This window comes from Podarcis tiliguerta, assembly GCF_965153285.1.
Source record: "Podarcis tiliguerta genome assembly, chromosome: 5".
NCBI lineage: Eukaryota > Metazoa > Chordata > Lepidosauria > Squamata > Lacertidae > Podarcis > Podarcis tiliguerta.
In genome coordinates this window covers 7,950,877-7,966,141 of record NC_139538.1, presented here as the reverse complement: position 1 = coordinate 7,966,141, position 15,265 = coordinate 7,950,877, and the positions used below count along the sequence as shown (strand labels likewise).

General features: G+C 48.5%; 1 long non-coding RNA gene across 1 annotated transcript; it reads left to right on the top strand.

The window, feature by feature from the left end:
* The first annotated feature begins 970 nt into the window (after window positions 1–970).
* On the top strand, window positions 971–6,562 carry LOC310678556. The gene is made up of 2 exons (XR_014511848.1): window positions 971–1,094; window positions 1,841–6,562. It is a non-coding gene; the product is annotated as an uncharacterized lncRNA (long non-coding RNA).
* The last annotated feature ends 8,703 nt before the right edge of the window (window positions 6,563–15,265 follow it).

The following is a 15,265-nucleotide window of genomic DNA, read 5'->3' as shown; positions in this document are numbered from 1 at the left end:
CTTCCCCCCCACCCTTTACAACCTCCTTTCTGGGTACGGCCTCCCTGAAGAACAGGCTTTCCCAAACAGATCTCCAGCTGTTTTTGGACTCTCATCCCTGACCACTGGTCCTGCTAGCTAGGGATGATGGGAGATGTAGTCCAAAAACAGCTGGAGACATAAGTTTGGGAAACTCGCCTGAAGAAGGATGGTTAAGTGGCTTGAAGATAGCTTGAGGAACATCATGGCCCATCCTTGGGGAGCTCAGGGCTACTTAGCAACAGGTCTTCCTTGCCCACAATTTCTTCCACTTTGGGCCTGGTTCCTCAATTCCTTAAATCCAACATGGAGGCAAAACTTCCCTGAGGTTTGTTTGGGAAAAGCTAGTCTTGGTTTTCTCCTACAATATGTTTGCCACCTTGCCAACATGGACTCCTTTGTCCCCACCTCAGGTCTAGTCTCTTACTTTGCTAGGGACAGAAGGAAGCAGGCCCCTATTAGTTTGAGACACACACCCCAACTAAATGCTGAGCAGCCATATATTGCAACCAACCTACTAGACCCTCGATAAGGCAAAAAGATGGAAGGCAAGAGTTATCAAATTCCTGGCAACTATATATAGTAGGTAGGCCCTGTTCAGCTTGGTGAGTCATAAGGCCTAGAAGGAAGCACTTTGCTGTTGCTATGCAACCGCAAGACATCGGCCTCTGCCTTCAAGGGTCGGCGTAGACAACGCCGATCTGGTCTATCATGCTTCTTCATGCCTGTGTGTGGGAACAGCCTGTCCAAATTACTGTACATTATGTCTTACATGCAGGACGTTAGTCCTATGTACATAGTTCAGAAATGTGTGATCGGTTCTCAGAGCTTATCTGAGAAGTGGTTGCTCCCTTTTGGCACACGCGCATAGGATTTTTCGTGTGTGAATGCAGCCATATTCAGAAGGGTGGCAAGCACGACAAGGAGAAGTATGGACAAGCCAGTGGGAACTGCCCGGCAAGTCCTGCCATTGCCTAGGTCTGTGACATGGTTTCCCCATCAGTCCCTCCATCTTGCAAAATGGCCCACTGGACAAAGACCTGCTGCCACAACAATGAGTCCCCCTTCAAGGAAAGGTTCAAGAATCACAAAGATGTTCTCTACCCTATTCTTAACAGTATGGTTTGCTATATAGGGCAGGGACCATAAAATGAAACTAAGACCTCCGCATACAGCCCAGATGGAGAAGCCTGTGGTCCTCCAACTGGTGTTGGACTACAACTCCCATCATCCCTGACCATGTGCTGTGCAGGATGGGCTGATGGGAGTTGGAGTCCAACAACATCTGGAGGTCTACACTCTTGGCATGCAGGCATACATAGTTACCAAGAAGAGTGAAACTCGCACACAACTTGCGTACCTGTTTTTCATTGTATGGTTTAGTGAACATGTTTTCTTTATTAAAGATACCTTCTTTCTCTTGCTCTCAGCGAGAGAGGGGGAGAGGGAGCTATAGACCAGACTCTTATTTTCTGCCGTTGCACAAACATTGTAATTTGGAATCGTGTTGAATTCAACAGCCTGGATTTCTGTTTGTTTTGTTTTGCATTTGTTGTTGTTTAGTTTCTAATCCTCAAGGCTGTGGAGGTGGACTTGCTAGCAGAAGGTTTGTGCCATGCAAAAACCTCAGGAGTTGGGCAAGGGCTTCTACTCGTCAAATTTTTTAGTGCAGGCCCTTGTCTACGAATGATTAGGAGAAGCATTATCTGTGCTGTAGAATGAAAGGAAATGTGTGCATCAGGTCACAGAAGGGTGCAGGAATGTGGGTTACCTGGGTGTAGAATACGATTTTTTAAAACAACTAATGATTTCCTCTTCCCAGAATATGGGGCCCTGTCTTCTGCTTGCATGAAAAAGGTGGAGCCCATCTTAACACTGAAGCACAGAGTTCTTGAAATGGTCTTGTAGCTGTGCCTTCACTCTCTGTTCCATAAAGTGTGCCGATTTTAGGTTATAATGCTGGTTTCTTGTGTGTTAAGATGATGTATGGGGATTGCAACCTGAACCTTTGGCTTGAACTCTGTCACAACAAACAGATTCGTGTGCACCAGCAATTCCACCATTCCACCTCAGGCATCAACACTTCCTGAGCCAGCCCTCCACCCCCGTTTCTGAGGTCAGGAATTTGCAAACTTGACTACCTGGAGCAGACAACTTTCAGCTCTACCTGAGATAGAAGAGGCAGGCGTGTGACACACATTTTACCCCTTCCATTCTCCCTCATGCTTGCCCATCTTGCAACGACCCATCGACAGCATCTTCCATTAATACAGAAGCTTGCGTGCGTCATGTGTCCCTCGAACAAACCACAGCTCAGGAATAATAACCCCCTAGTCCTTGTGCTTGCAAAGGAAAGTTTGAGAAAGGGCAGAGAAGAAGAGAGTGTGATGGGGAAACACTGAAGCCCCCTGAGAATGTGGCTTTGTCTCAACACAGGAAGGCGAGGGCTTCACATGGGTATTCTGGTTGCATAAACCAAATATAACTTGCAGGCCCCAGAGTGGGAGTTCAGCAAGCTCTAGGCCAGGGATAGGGAACTCGTAGTCCTTAAGATGTTGTTGGACTCTGGTTCCCATCCATGCCAGCCAGAAGAGCCAATGGTCAGGGATGCTGGGGGTTGTCATTTGGTTAAGTCTGGAGGACTACAGGGTCTCCATCCATGTGCTAAGCTGATTTCAATCATAGGGCTTTAAAGGTCCTGGCTAAGGCCAGTGGGAGTTTTCCCCATGGATATTAAACACCTGAACCTCTGCAGGTTCTTCTGGGCTTCCTGACCCCACCTCTTTCCTCCACATGGTGCCTTTATTTGGTGCTTTGCCAAGCCGCTGGGCATCTCAGTTTGTGGTGTGCCTCAGCTCCTGGAGCAGGGATGGTCAGCCCTCAGTCTAATTTCATGCGAGCAGCAAGGAAGGCAGAGAAGCGGGTGGCAGAGAGAGAGAAGCTGGCAGAAAATGAAGGAGCAAGGGGGACAGTTCCTGCCTGTTCTGATTCTGCTGTAGGCCATCCACCCCACCCTGACAAAAATGGGTTTCCCACTCCAGTGCTGGAGCACAGCCTTGGTTTGGTGTCCAGGTGAGACAGAGTGCCAAGAACCTCATTTCCTCCCTTGAGGAAGCACTGCTGTCTAAGCCTGCCCATCAACTGCTCCTGAGTCAAAGGGCTGCTTGCGTGAGCCTGCCGGTGCTTCCTTCCACGTTGACTGATCCCAGATCTTCAGTCCCAAATCTGCTTAGCTGTTCTTATTTTATCTGTAAGCCGCCTTGAGTCCCTGTTGGGGAAAAGGTGGGGTATAAATAATATATAAAAGTGATAATAAACCTCGGGAGTAGCCTCATCCTGTCTCTGGCAACTGCTACATGGCAGAGTAAACTGAGTTTCCCCTTTGGCCTTGGGAAAGGGCCGTAGCTCAGAACTAGAGCAGCTGCCTTGCATGCAGAATGTCCAGGGTTCAACACTTCTGGATCAGACTGGGAGAGAACCCCTTCCTGAAACCCTGGAGAAAGCTGCTGCCAGCCAGTGTCGACAATACTGAGTTTGATGGACCAGTCGTGACTCAGTATATATGTTCTGGTGTCCCTTCTTCCGCTGCCTCTGAGGCATCCCAAGTTGCCTGCTGGCTTTCCCTTCTCCATCTCCTCTTGTCTGTCTTTCAGACGCCTCTTCCACAGGCAGCTACTCGTGTGCTGGTTCTCCCTTAAGCAGTTCTCTCTGTAAGGGCTTCTGAGAACATCCAAGGCAGGAATCTATGTGGCGTGGGTCTCTGGGGGCAGCCTGGCTTTCGTTTTTGGTAACCTGAGACACAGGGGAAAAAGATGGGGAAACTCCACATTGTGACAATCAAGCAACAACGCTGTGAGTCACGGAAAGTGGTTTGGTTGCTTTGCTTTAAAAAGGAAAAGAAAGCAAGTGTCAGACCCTCCTGGACTGCAGAGACATGCAAGGGCTTCATTTTTAATTTTTTGCTAAGAGTCTCGGAAACTTGGGGGGAGCGAAAGGAGCTACTTTAACACATAGCGGCCGGGAGTCGCGACTTTCCAGCAGTTCCATGCACCCCCCGCAACGTTTTGCCACTATCATTTTATCGTGCCTCGTTTCCATCTTTGGTAATTCTCCAAGGCCAAATTTTCCCTTTCGCTCTTGTGTACGTTATTTCTTAATAGTAAAAAAACATAGAGGCAATGTAACACAAGGTCTCCATCCATTTTGCAGATTGGTGCTAAAATCAGGTTTTTATTACAGCGGGCAAAGGGTGTGCCTTGTTAATACCTGATCCTTCCATTTGTCTTGCCAGCACCTATTTCCGCTTCCTGTTACTTCTCAGGATACGCAATCCAACCAGGATACTTGTAGTACCCGTGGATCCCTGACTGATACTATCAGAGGCTTACCTGCAGCCCTCCAAGGTGCAGTGGACAGGGATGGAGGTCAGCAGGCGAGCTGGCCTGTGCCATCTACTCATGCCCTGCTCCTGTTGCATTATGAGGGCTCTCACACGCTTTTTGCAGGCCACCTGCTCACTGCCCTCCCCACCTCCCCTCTCCCCATCCCAAGGTGGTTCTGCCCTCCCGCTGCCCCCACCAGCTGCAATAGCTTGGCTTGCACCCAGTTTGGCTTCAGTGACTATTGGAAGTTGTCTGTGCAGAGGTGTCGCACCCTTGCTGGTTCTCGTGTACTGTATCTGCAACTTTTATATATAGGTACATATACATATATATATATATCTAAGTATATATATTGAGATGTATTTAATGTTGAAGAAGGGGGGAAAACAAAAGAAAAGGGGCAGTTGCATTTGTAGAAATATTTTTTAAAGAAATGCTTTTTTCAATTAAATTATTTAAGAAATTTGCGGAGCTCTGGAGCAAGTGTGTGTTTATTGAAACGGAGGGGCGGGAGAGGACTTGAATCTGATAGATGTACAGGGGAAAGATTTCTCCAGGGAAACTTGGGGTGAACTGCACCCTGGAGGTTTGTGCCTCTGACCTGTCAAAATGTCAGTTGTCCTGGCAGTTGGCTGATTGGAGCATGGGTGTTTGGTGGCTAAGGAAATTCGCTTTGCACATAGAATCGTAGAATTATAGAGATGGAAGGGACCCTGAGGGTCATCTAGTCTAACCCCCTGCAGTCCTTTCTACTGTCAAACATCTCTGACTGTCACAAAGTTCTTCCCAACGAATCTCCTTTCTTGAGTCCTACCCTCCAGAGCAGGAGAAAACAATCTTGCTCCCTCTTCCATGTGACAGCCCTTGAAATATTTGAAGATGGTCAAATATTGAAGATGGTCATCATACTGCCTCTCAGCCTCCTCTTTTTCCAGGCTAAATATACCCAGCTCCTTCAACCATTCCTCATAAGGCTTGGTTTGCTGACCCTTGATCATCTTGGTTGCCCTCCTCTGTGCACCTTCTAGCTTGTCAATATCCTTCTTTAAATCATGGTGCCCAGAATTGGACACAGTATTCCAGGTGTGGTCTGGCCAAGGCAGAATAGTGTGGTACCATGACTTCCCTTGACCTGGAGACTAGACTTCTGTTGATGCAGCCTAGAACAACGTGGTCTACTAAGGCCCCCAGATCCTTCTCACGTGACCAGAAGCACTTGTTTCTGTATTATTTACTTCTGCTCCATAGCTAAGCACAGGAACTGACAATAGTAGCCTGGGTTCAGCAAAAGTTATGTGTGTGTCTGCAGCGCAGAACTGTGTTTGGAAACGCAACCCTTCTGAGGAAAGGTTAAGGGAGTTGGGTACATTTAACCTGGAGAAGAGGAGACAGAAAGGTGATGTGAGAGAAGAGATTGGGATGTGTTTGTTTCCCTCTAGGCCCCGTCTCCAAGGAATCCATGTTCACTCACTTTCTCTGCTTGCTCTCCCCTTTTCTTCACCCCCCAGCAAAGGAGTTATTAGTGCTGCTGGTTTCCCCCTTAATCTCCTGTTTAGGGCTTAAGGAGGGGAAAACAAAGGATGGGATTGTTTGAGTTTCTGCAAAGCTCTCAGGAGCTGCTAGAAACAGAAAGAGAGAATCTCAAAAGAAAGCCCAAGGTTGGGGCTCCAAAGACATTGATAGCCCCTGTCCCTCCTCGCAGCACAGAGTCTTTCAAAAACAGTTATGGGAACTATGCACAGGCCAGGAGACAGAAGGTTGGACCTCTAAAAGGTCACAGATACTTAAACGCCAAAGGCCTGGTTATAGAGAAATGTTTTCGCCTGGCGCCTAAAGGTATGTAATGATGGTGCCAAGCAAACCTCCCTGGGGAGAGCATGCCACATGTTTCCGCACTCTGGACCTCTCGCAGAGGAGGCACACGAAGAAGGGCTCTCTGGGTAAAGTCAGAGGTGGTCCTTAAGGTATTGCGGTCCTGAAATATTTAAGGTTTTATAGGTCAACACCTGAGTTATGCGGAGTTGGCAAAGTTAACACATAAACTGTGTGAGAAGGACAACCGTGACTTTAAGGAAGAATGGGAATTATTTACAAACTATTTAAAAAGACAAGAAAAGGATTTGGACTCCTTAGCAGGTTTTAAATAAACACCCACAAATTTATTGGTAAAACATATGACAGATAAGGCAGTGATATGTACAGCTTTACAACATGCAGAGAATAATATGTATAAACAAATCAGAGAAGGGAGTCTTTGGAGGGTGGCAGAGGGAGGGAAGGGAGGATGTAATTGATTATATTGATTTATATTGATTTGTTAAATTTGCTCAATAAGAACATTTTTTTAAAAAAAAGGTTTTATAGGTCAAAACCAGCACTGGCTATGTTCTTAACATAGGAATCTGCCTTCTCCTGGTCTGTCTAACCCCAGGTTCTCTTCAGTTACTAGCAGTGACTCTCCAGAGTTTGAGAATGTTTTCTCTTCCAGCCCTTGCCTGGAGATGCCAGGGATTGAATCTGAGATAATAAACATTGAGATTCCTGCCCTGCAGGGGGAGGGACTAGATGACCCCTGGGGTCCCTCCCTGCTCTACAATTCTGCGTATTTCGCATCCCTGCGGCTTCCATAAGACCTCCGCTTTCAGTAGCAGAGCAGGCGGCCAAAGGCAGGCTCCCGTTTTTCCATTCCCCCTGCCTTGTGGCGCAGTAGGAGAACAACTGTCAGCAACAGAGTTGGCAGGCTTGCGAAGATGTCTTAACATGCTGACATTCAGTAATTAGCGGCTCGACAGTCACCCTGAATTATTGTCATTCGTTTACACATCGAAGAAACATCTGCCGTTGTGAATGCTACTCCCTCACCTCAACATTTGAACTGGAACCCTCTAGATTTGTGGTATACATTGGTGCCTGTAGGTTTGATGTAGGAGGATTTGTCATGGAGCGATTTCCTCTTCTCCTGCGTCGCTCGCGCTGCCCTGTCCGAAACCTGGCCGCACATTCGTTTCAGCTGTAGCTTACAGCTTTTAAAACACAGAAACTGCCCCCTTTGCCTGTGACTATCCCTCCATCTATGAGGACTGGGAACTTGTTCCGCTTAAAATAGCCCAGGGATTGGGGGAATGCAGATAAGTCAACCAGTCTACCAAATGGGGCACAGTGTGGAGAGTAGAATCATAGTTGGAAGGGACCACAAGAGTCATCTAGTCCAGCCCCTACCTGCAATGCAGGTACAGTGGTACCTCGGGTTACAGATGCTTCAGGTTACAGATGCTTCAGGTTACAGACTCTTCAGGTTACAGACTCCACTAACCCAGAAATAGTACCTCGGGTTAAGAACAGTTTCAGGTTAAGAACGGGCCTCCAGAACAAATTAAGTTCTTAACCCGAGGTACCACTGTATCTTTTTGCCCAAGGTGGGTCTCAAACCCATGACCTTGAGATTAAGAGCCTCTTGCTCTACCAACTGTGCTATCCTGCAGGCACAATAACATAGGAAAATCAGAATTGTCTGCTAGATCTGGCCAGTTCTGAAGAAAGTCTCTCTCATAAAACCAGAACATGGGGACACCCAATGTTGGAAGATTCAGGATAATCAAAAGGAAGGACTTCTTCATGAAGCACACAGTTAGACTATGGAACTCACTCCCACATGAGGCAGTGATGGCCACCAACTTGAATGGCAAAGAGGACCATCAATGGCCAGTGGCTATGACGGCTGTGCTCCCAGTTGCTGGGAATCACATCTACAATATCCAACGTGCCTCCAAAGATCAGACTTCTGCCTCTCATCATTTGGACACCACATGGTTAAATGGGCCTCCGGGAGCTGGCAAGGGCAGCGGCAACAGCTGGGGCTGTTTGAACATGTTCCTCAAGGCCTCTAAGCTACTTGGGTGCTGTTTTCTCTAATCCAGCAAGGGGTTGTTTGTTTGTTTTGCTGCTCAAGTTGTTGTTGTCTTCTTCAAGAGCAGCTCTCCACTGACATACTTTCCACCCTCTGCCATGAGGAGCATGGGAACTGCCTGAGGCCAACGCTGCCCCCCAAGGCATCTCGTGGGTCACACCACCTGGCCTGCTTTCATCCATAATGAGACCTTCTGCGCCACGGCTCGGAATAAGTGAGCTTGAGCCACCCAACCCACCTGCTGGCAATTTGGCTCAGCCCCAGATCACCTGCGCCCTGACTTCTTCTGCTGTGGAAGCAGACAGCCTGGAACTGGGTCACTGGCAACCGGTTCAGCTGGTCCTTCCTCCCCAAACCACCTTCGCAGGGCTGGCTGGCTCAGGCTCCGCGCCAGAGATAAGGTTCTCAAGCGCGTTGCATCCCGAAAAGGCTGCGCCAAGTGATTAGCAAGCAGAAAGGCCAGCGCCGCTGTTAACAGTCCCGTCGCCGGCAGTTCGGCTCGGGCCGTTTCCATGCGCTCTGAGATGAGTCGGTGCTGCGCACTAGGCGCTTCACGAAAGCCACAGAGCACAGATGAACAAGCAGTTTGGGAAACCCCTTTAATGTCCACCCAGATGCCTTTGGGCCCCTCCAGGTGGGTGCTTGTTTGCAAGGCTGTTCTGCAAGGTGTCATTGATGCAATAATAGTGCATTGTCTTGTGAGTTTATACTGGGACGTCCGCACATCAATCAGTGTGGTGTAGTGGTTAAGAGCGGTAGTCTCGTAATCTGGGGAACCGGGTTCGTGTCTCCGCTCCTCCACACGCAGCTGCTGGGTGACCTTGGGCTAGTCACACTTCTCTGAAGTCTCACAGCCCCACTCACCTCACAGAGTGTTTGTTGTGGGGGAGGAAGGGAAAGGAGAATGTTAGCCGCTTTGAGACTCCTTAAAGGGAGTGAAAGGCGGGATATCAAATCCAAACTCTTCTTCTTCTTCTGCTTTATGAGCCCTGTCTTCTTCCCAGATACTCCATTCCATTGCTTCATTTTCCATTCCCATTCTGCTGCTGAGTGTGTGTGTTTTTCATAGCTTCTTTCCATTTTTGTACATCTGCAGACTTTGGAGTTCTTTTACCCCTGATGACACCTCCTTCTTCTGTACGCATGCGGCTATTTGGCCTACCCAAGGATCTGTACCCAGCAAACACCTTTGCCGTCATACCCTCCAACATTCCTCAGATGAAAATAGGGGCATTTCTCATCCCCCCCCCATTGACCCTCCTCAACCCTCCATTTAATGTGTCACCCCCCCTCCCCCGCTGCAGAGCATGACCTATTATTATCTCTTATTACCTATCAAAAGAAGGGCAAGTGCCCCCACTACTACACCAATGGGATGTAGCACGCAAGCCCTCCACCCTCCTGAGAAAAACCCTTAATCCTGCTTTGGTAGATTTACAAAAATAATAATAATAAATAATAATAATTTTTATTTATTTATACCCAACCCTTCCCAGCTCAAAAAATGGGCTCAGGGCAGCTATCAACAAATTTAAAACACTTAATTATAAAAGCAGCATAAAATACAGTATAAAAACATGAATAACAATAAAAATAAAAAATCAATTAGATAATCCCCAGGGCTAGCTGGCTGAATTGGTCCTACTTGGGCCAGCGAGGAGGCCAGGGGAGAATTAGCTGAATGAAATGAAAATATATGCCAATAAATAAATTTTAGAAAAGGGACAGATTAGATGCAGACACACAAAGCAGTTTAAAATACTACTACTACTACTACTACTAAGTCCTTGCACTCCTCTCCTCTCCCACTTTCTTCCTGCCCAGGGTGGTCCTGCTCTCTGCGTGCATCGCAGAGATGGCACATCACACAGGGCTGGACCTCAGTGGCAGCAGCCTCTCCTCTTGCTCCTCCTCTGCTCTCCAGCAGCTGCTATGAGCTACCCAAGGGAGAAGGTCGGCAGTGGCAATGGGATCCTCCTGCACCACTACAGCCACTCAGGACAAATGCCAGCTCATCCTCCTCCCTGAGCTCGGTGGCAGCAGCACTGGTGGGGGAAACAGGGACACTCCGGGATCAAATCAGAAGCTAGGGTGGCTTCCTTAATTCCAGGACGGGAAATCAGGACACTAGGAGGGTATGAGCCATAGATGATCCGAAGCTCCGCTTTGGTTGCCCTCAAGACGGAGCCCAAAATTGGAGGCTGTGTGATGTCCTTCCTTGCATTTGTCTCTAGTGGTGGGTTGGAAAGACCATTTGACTTTGGCGTTGGTTAGAGACCTTGACCATTTTCAAGGGATGATAGGGAAAGCAGCCAGGGGGAAGAGACCCTCCCATCCTGCCGGGACTCCTTCTATCAACACAGGTGTCCGTCCAGAGAATAAACAGGGCTTCCCTTGACCTGAGGTAGCTTTCCCCTCTGTTTTGGGAAGAGCATCGGGCTCAGCCGTTCCCAGTTCCCACACCGTGTGCTTTGGCCGAACTGGCCTCTGGTTCCTGAGAGACCAGGTCTTAGCTGGGAACGCAAACACGTACCTCTCCCTGCAGTCTCTTCCCCCTGACAAGAAGAGGAAGATTTGGGATTAATTGGCGGAGGGGTTTTGGCTTTCTCCGTGCGCTCGCTGCTAACTCTTGGCTGACATTCCTGTTTCTTGGCAGGGAGAGTCTTCAGGAACTGTGTCAGCCGCTTAGGCCGAGCACAGCTGGAAAGAATCAGAATTTGGCCTTGCAAACACCCCAACCCAGGAGATGAGATGGGGGAGCAGGGGTTTGAAAGAGCAGGAGGTGGGTTGGGGGGGAGGGAGCCAAACCCAAAACATCTGAGTCCAGGGAAGGAGGGCAAGCAGCTGCAAGCAGAGGCAGGAGGAAAAACTAAAGACCCCCACCTTGATCAACAACATCTGGAAGGGGATCTGAGGGGCTTCCCACAATCGGACCAACCTTTCCGCAAGCTCTCCAATAGATGCCTCCAGGTGCTCACGAGGAGGAGGTCCCTGATAGTTTACCCCAGAATCCAACACTCCAAGATAGACTGCCTTTGAACAAAGTGAATAACTGGTCTTAGAAGGGCAGCTAAAGGTGTTCCAAAGGGAGATACATTTGTAGAAACCTGGTCTCCTTTTTTCCCCATATGTAAGCAGGGGCGTCGCATGGGTTGCTGGCACCCGGGGCAGGGCATGTGTTGTGTCCCCTGGTGGACCAGGCAGTGGTTGGTCCCTTCACTGGCCAGCATCTAATCAAGGGAATCTCTCCTTGCAAAGGAGTCCCAACCTGGGAGCAGAAACATGAAGGATTGTCACTGTGTTGCCTCACCCTCCTGTCCTTGCAGCAATGTGCTCTGGGCAGCGCCCATGGCTCCGGAAGCACTTTCTAACTTTCCTCTTCCTCCCTCTCTCCTCAGTGGGCACCACTGCCCTCCTCCTCCCTCCCTCTTGGCTGGCCCGGGGAGGGGGCATGGGCAGATGTCCCTTTGCCAGCCACCAGGAGAAAGAGGCACTCCTGCCTCCCCAGCCCCAAAGGCCCAACCCTGGCATGGCTTGCGATGGAGCCTGTCATAGGGGCACCTGGTTGCTCCCCCTCATAATTTTGTGCCCAGGGCCACAGCCCCCCTGCCCCCACGCTACACCACTGTGCAAAGGAAGAAGATAACCATTCTCTCCCACCAACCACTCAAATTTGTCCTTGGAAAGGCTATAGTCACCGTTAATGTCTCAAGAAAATGCTTGAAACGAAACTACAAAGGCAATGTAATGTTTTTGGTGGAAATTGTATTCTCTAACTAGAATGGAGTTAACCCAGTTATTGTTGTTATAATGGGGGGGGGATTATTGGGAAGGGGGGAAGATGGCCTACGATGCAGAGGACAGCCTTCCATTTGAAGGCATGTTAGAGGACAGCCCTGTAATCGAAGACATCCTCAGCCTAAAATTTTGCCTGGTCAATTCTGGTTTAAGGACCCTAAGAGGGGGAGAGCAGCAGAGGTCTTTATGTGGCCTCCTCCAACAATTAGCACTCAACGACAGACTCAAGTAGGTGTACTGGTTAGCTACTCACCATCTGCTAAATGTGTGCTCTACATATTACTGTAGTTAGTTCATTGCTGAACTTGTTAGTCACTTGTTCTCTGTCTCCAAGCAATGTGCAGCATATTTGAGAGCATCAGCATAAGTAAAAAACAACAACACCACATTGTAACATAAAATAAAACACATTTACACAAAAGTACATGCAATTGGGTTAAAATACACATGCATGCAAAGCAACCTTCGCGATATAACTAGCAGAGTGCTTCAGCAGCAAAACTAACAGCAAATAACGCCATCAACATCCACCTAAAGCTTGGAGGAAAGGGTACATTTTTACCTGCTACCCAAAAGATGCCAATGAAGGTGCCAAGCAGACTTCACTGGAGAAGGCACTGAAAGGGCCCTTTCCTTTGTAATCATCCCCCAAGCCTCTGCTGAAGGCCTAAAATGAAGACCTAAGGGTCTGGGTAGGTTCCTATCAGGAGACCCATTCCAGAAGACATTGAGGTCCTGAACCATAAAGGTAGGCGATAGATACATGTTTTGGTTCAGAGATGGGCTGCGTGCACAGACCATACCTCAACAGCTCAGTCAAAGCGCATTCCCAAATAACTTTTGGAACTGTCCTTTGCTAAGGGTGCTGGGAACTGTAGCACTGGGCGGTGTGAACTACAATTCCCAGGGTTCTTTGTGGGGAAGCGAATGTGCTTTGAAGGTGCTGCGTATGGTGCGTGCACACCCATGGAGTCCTTTTATGGTGTGCAAGTGTCATAAAATGCAGGGCAATGCTAAATTGCAGATCCTATCAGGAACATTGTGGCAGCATTATGGTAATTACCCATTTTTCTTTAACTCTCTGCTTTTATAATTTTGCACTTCTCTTTGTTGAAGAAGATTAAATCTTGCATGGTTTTGCATATGTATTGGCATCTGTAATTTTTGTATCTGTAGCAATTAATTTTTAAGGCAACAGATGCTTGAAGAGGGAATTCTAATCACGAGGGGGCAATAAGAGAGAACGTGCAGAGTTGCGGCTGACAAGGATTGCTGAACCGTTTGAGCAAAGGTCACAGGCAGGGATGTGTCAGGATATGGGCAGAGAGATGGAGAGGGTGGAAAAGGACATAGAGGTATGGTGTAGTGGTTAGAGGGTCATACAAGGACCTGGGAGACCTGAGTTCAAATCCCTGCTCAGCCAGGAAGCAAAGTGACCACTTATCAGGTGACCTGGGGTCAGTCACTGTGTCTCATCAAATAATCTATGTCACAGGGTCGCTATGAGGATAAATGAGCGAGGGAAGAGCCTGGTGTTTCTGTCTGGTATCAGAGTTCACCCTCCTGCAGTGGACTCTTTTAATGTATGGCAGAGCCCTTTCTTCACACAAGTTTATTTTACTGCAATGCTTGCTGTGCTGCAGCCTGGTGGAGTGGCTATTACTAAGAGACAGTTGTTGGAGGGAGCAGTCCAACAGAGCTGGCTTCTCCTAGCCGCCTGTCAAAAGCTTGCCATGGCTGGGCATTGCTGGGGAGGAGAAGCCATTCCTTCTACTACCACCTGAGGCCTGACTCCACCGTGGCTTTGACTTTCACCCGAGTTTCTTGCATTGTCATGGCATCTCCCACAGAGCATCCATGACCTCTGAACCTGCTGCCCCAGCATCCCATTCAGGGCTCTTCCAAATTTACCTTTCCTCCATGCTTTCCAGGCATGGTGCATACTGTAAAGCTCTGCGTCCAAGCTCTCTCTCTCTCTCTCTTGCTCCAGAGCTATCCCCATAAAAACCTGCTCTTTCAAGCTGAATTGGAGCAAATGGCAATCCATGGGAAACTCAAACTGCTGTTCGTTGCACTTCAGATTTAAAGAGTGGGTTTTTGCAGGGAAGCATAAAAAAAAGTTGAGCTTTAAAGCATGGACCTGTGCCTCAAAACAGCAGGGCATATCCTACAACATCCTGCTGGTCAAAATAAGAATGCTAGGTTTTTTCTGGTCCTGATTTGCATGTGAGCGTAAGACCAAAAATTGAGCATCTTTTGGTCCAGTGCTCTGGAATGAGCTAGCTGACTCGCTTCAGAGCACCAAACCAAAACCCAGGACATTCCAGGATCCAATCAGAAGCCAGGATGTAATTCTGGGGTTCAAATCAGGATAGCTGAGCAGTGTGGCAGGGCAAAAGGTGAGTAAGACCCCAGTCTCAGAGGACATTTTGGATTGTTTCCCTCTCCCCATTTCTTCTTCCCAAGCCACCCAGGCCTCACACCAAATCTCTGTTAGAAAGGTCAGACCCTTCTCCCCCCACCCACCTGCCACCCTGTTTGGTTATTGCTTTCACAAGGAGAGCTCATCTTGGCAACAGATGGAGACGCCACACATGACTTTATTTATCACTGGCCTTGCGGCTTTTAAAGGCTTTTGGAAAGCCTAAAATAAGAATCTGCAGGATGGAGATGCGCCCAATTAAATTTCCATTTGGGAAAAGACCCGCGCTCCCCCGGCCTGACTGATCATAATATTTGGGGACGGGAAGGAGTCGTCCCATTCCTCCAGTTATGTGCAAAAGCAGCCTCTCCCTGGTGCCTCTTTTATGGTTACTAGTGGGGGAGGGCATTATTCCGCTATTTCTCGCCAGATCACTCGTTGTACGAACTGCGGAACTATTGTCATAAGCCAGAGTTTCCCAGGGGTCACGCTTTCAGGTCGCACTTTGCGTCCTGCGTTGCAGCCTTTGCCAGGCTGGTGCCCTCCAGCTGCTTTGGACTGTAACTCCTATCAGCCCCAGCCAGCACCCTCAAAACACACACACACTTAATCTTCCCACCCTGCCTCTGCCATCCCTTGTGCTCTACATACTCTATCCTGATGGCAGCGATGGAGGCTCCTCTCTCTTCCCCACCCCTTCCCACTTGAATTGTTTCTTTTGCAGCTGTTTTTGGGCCA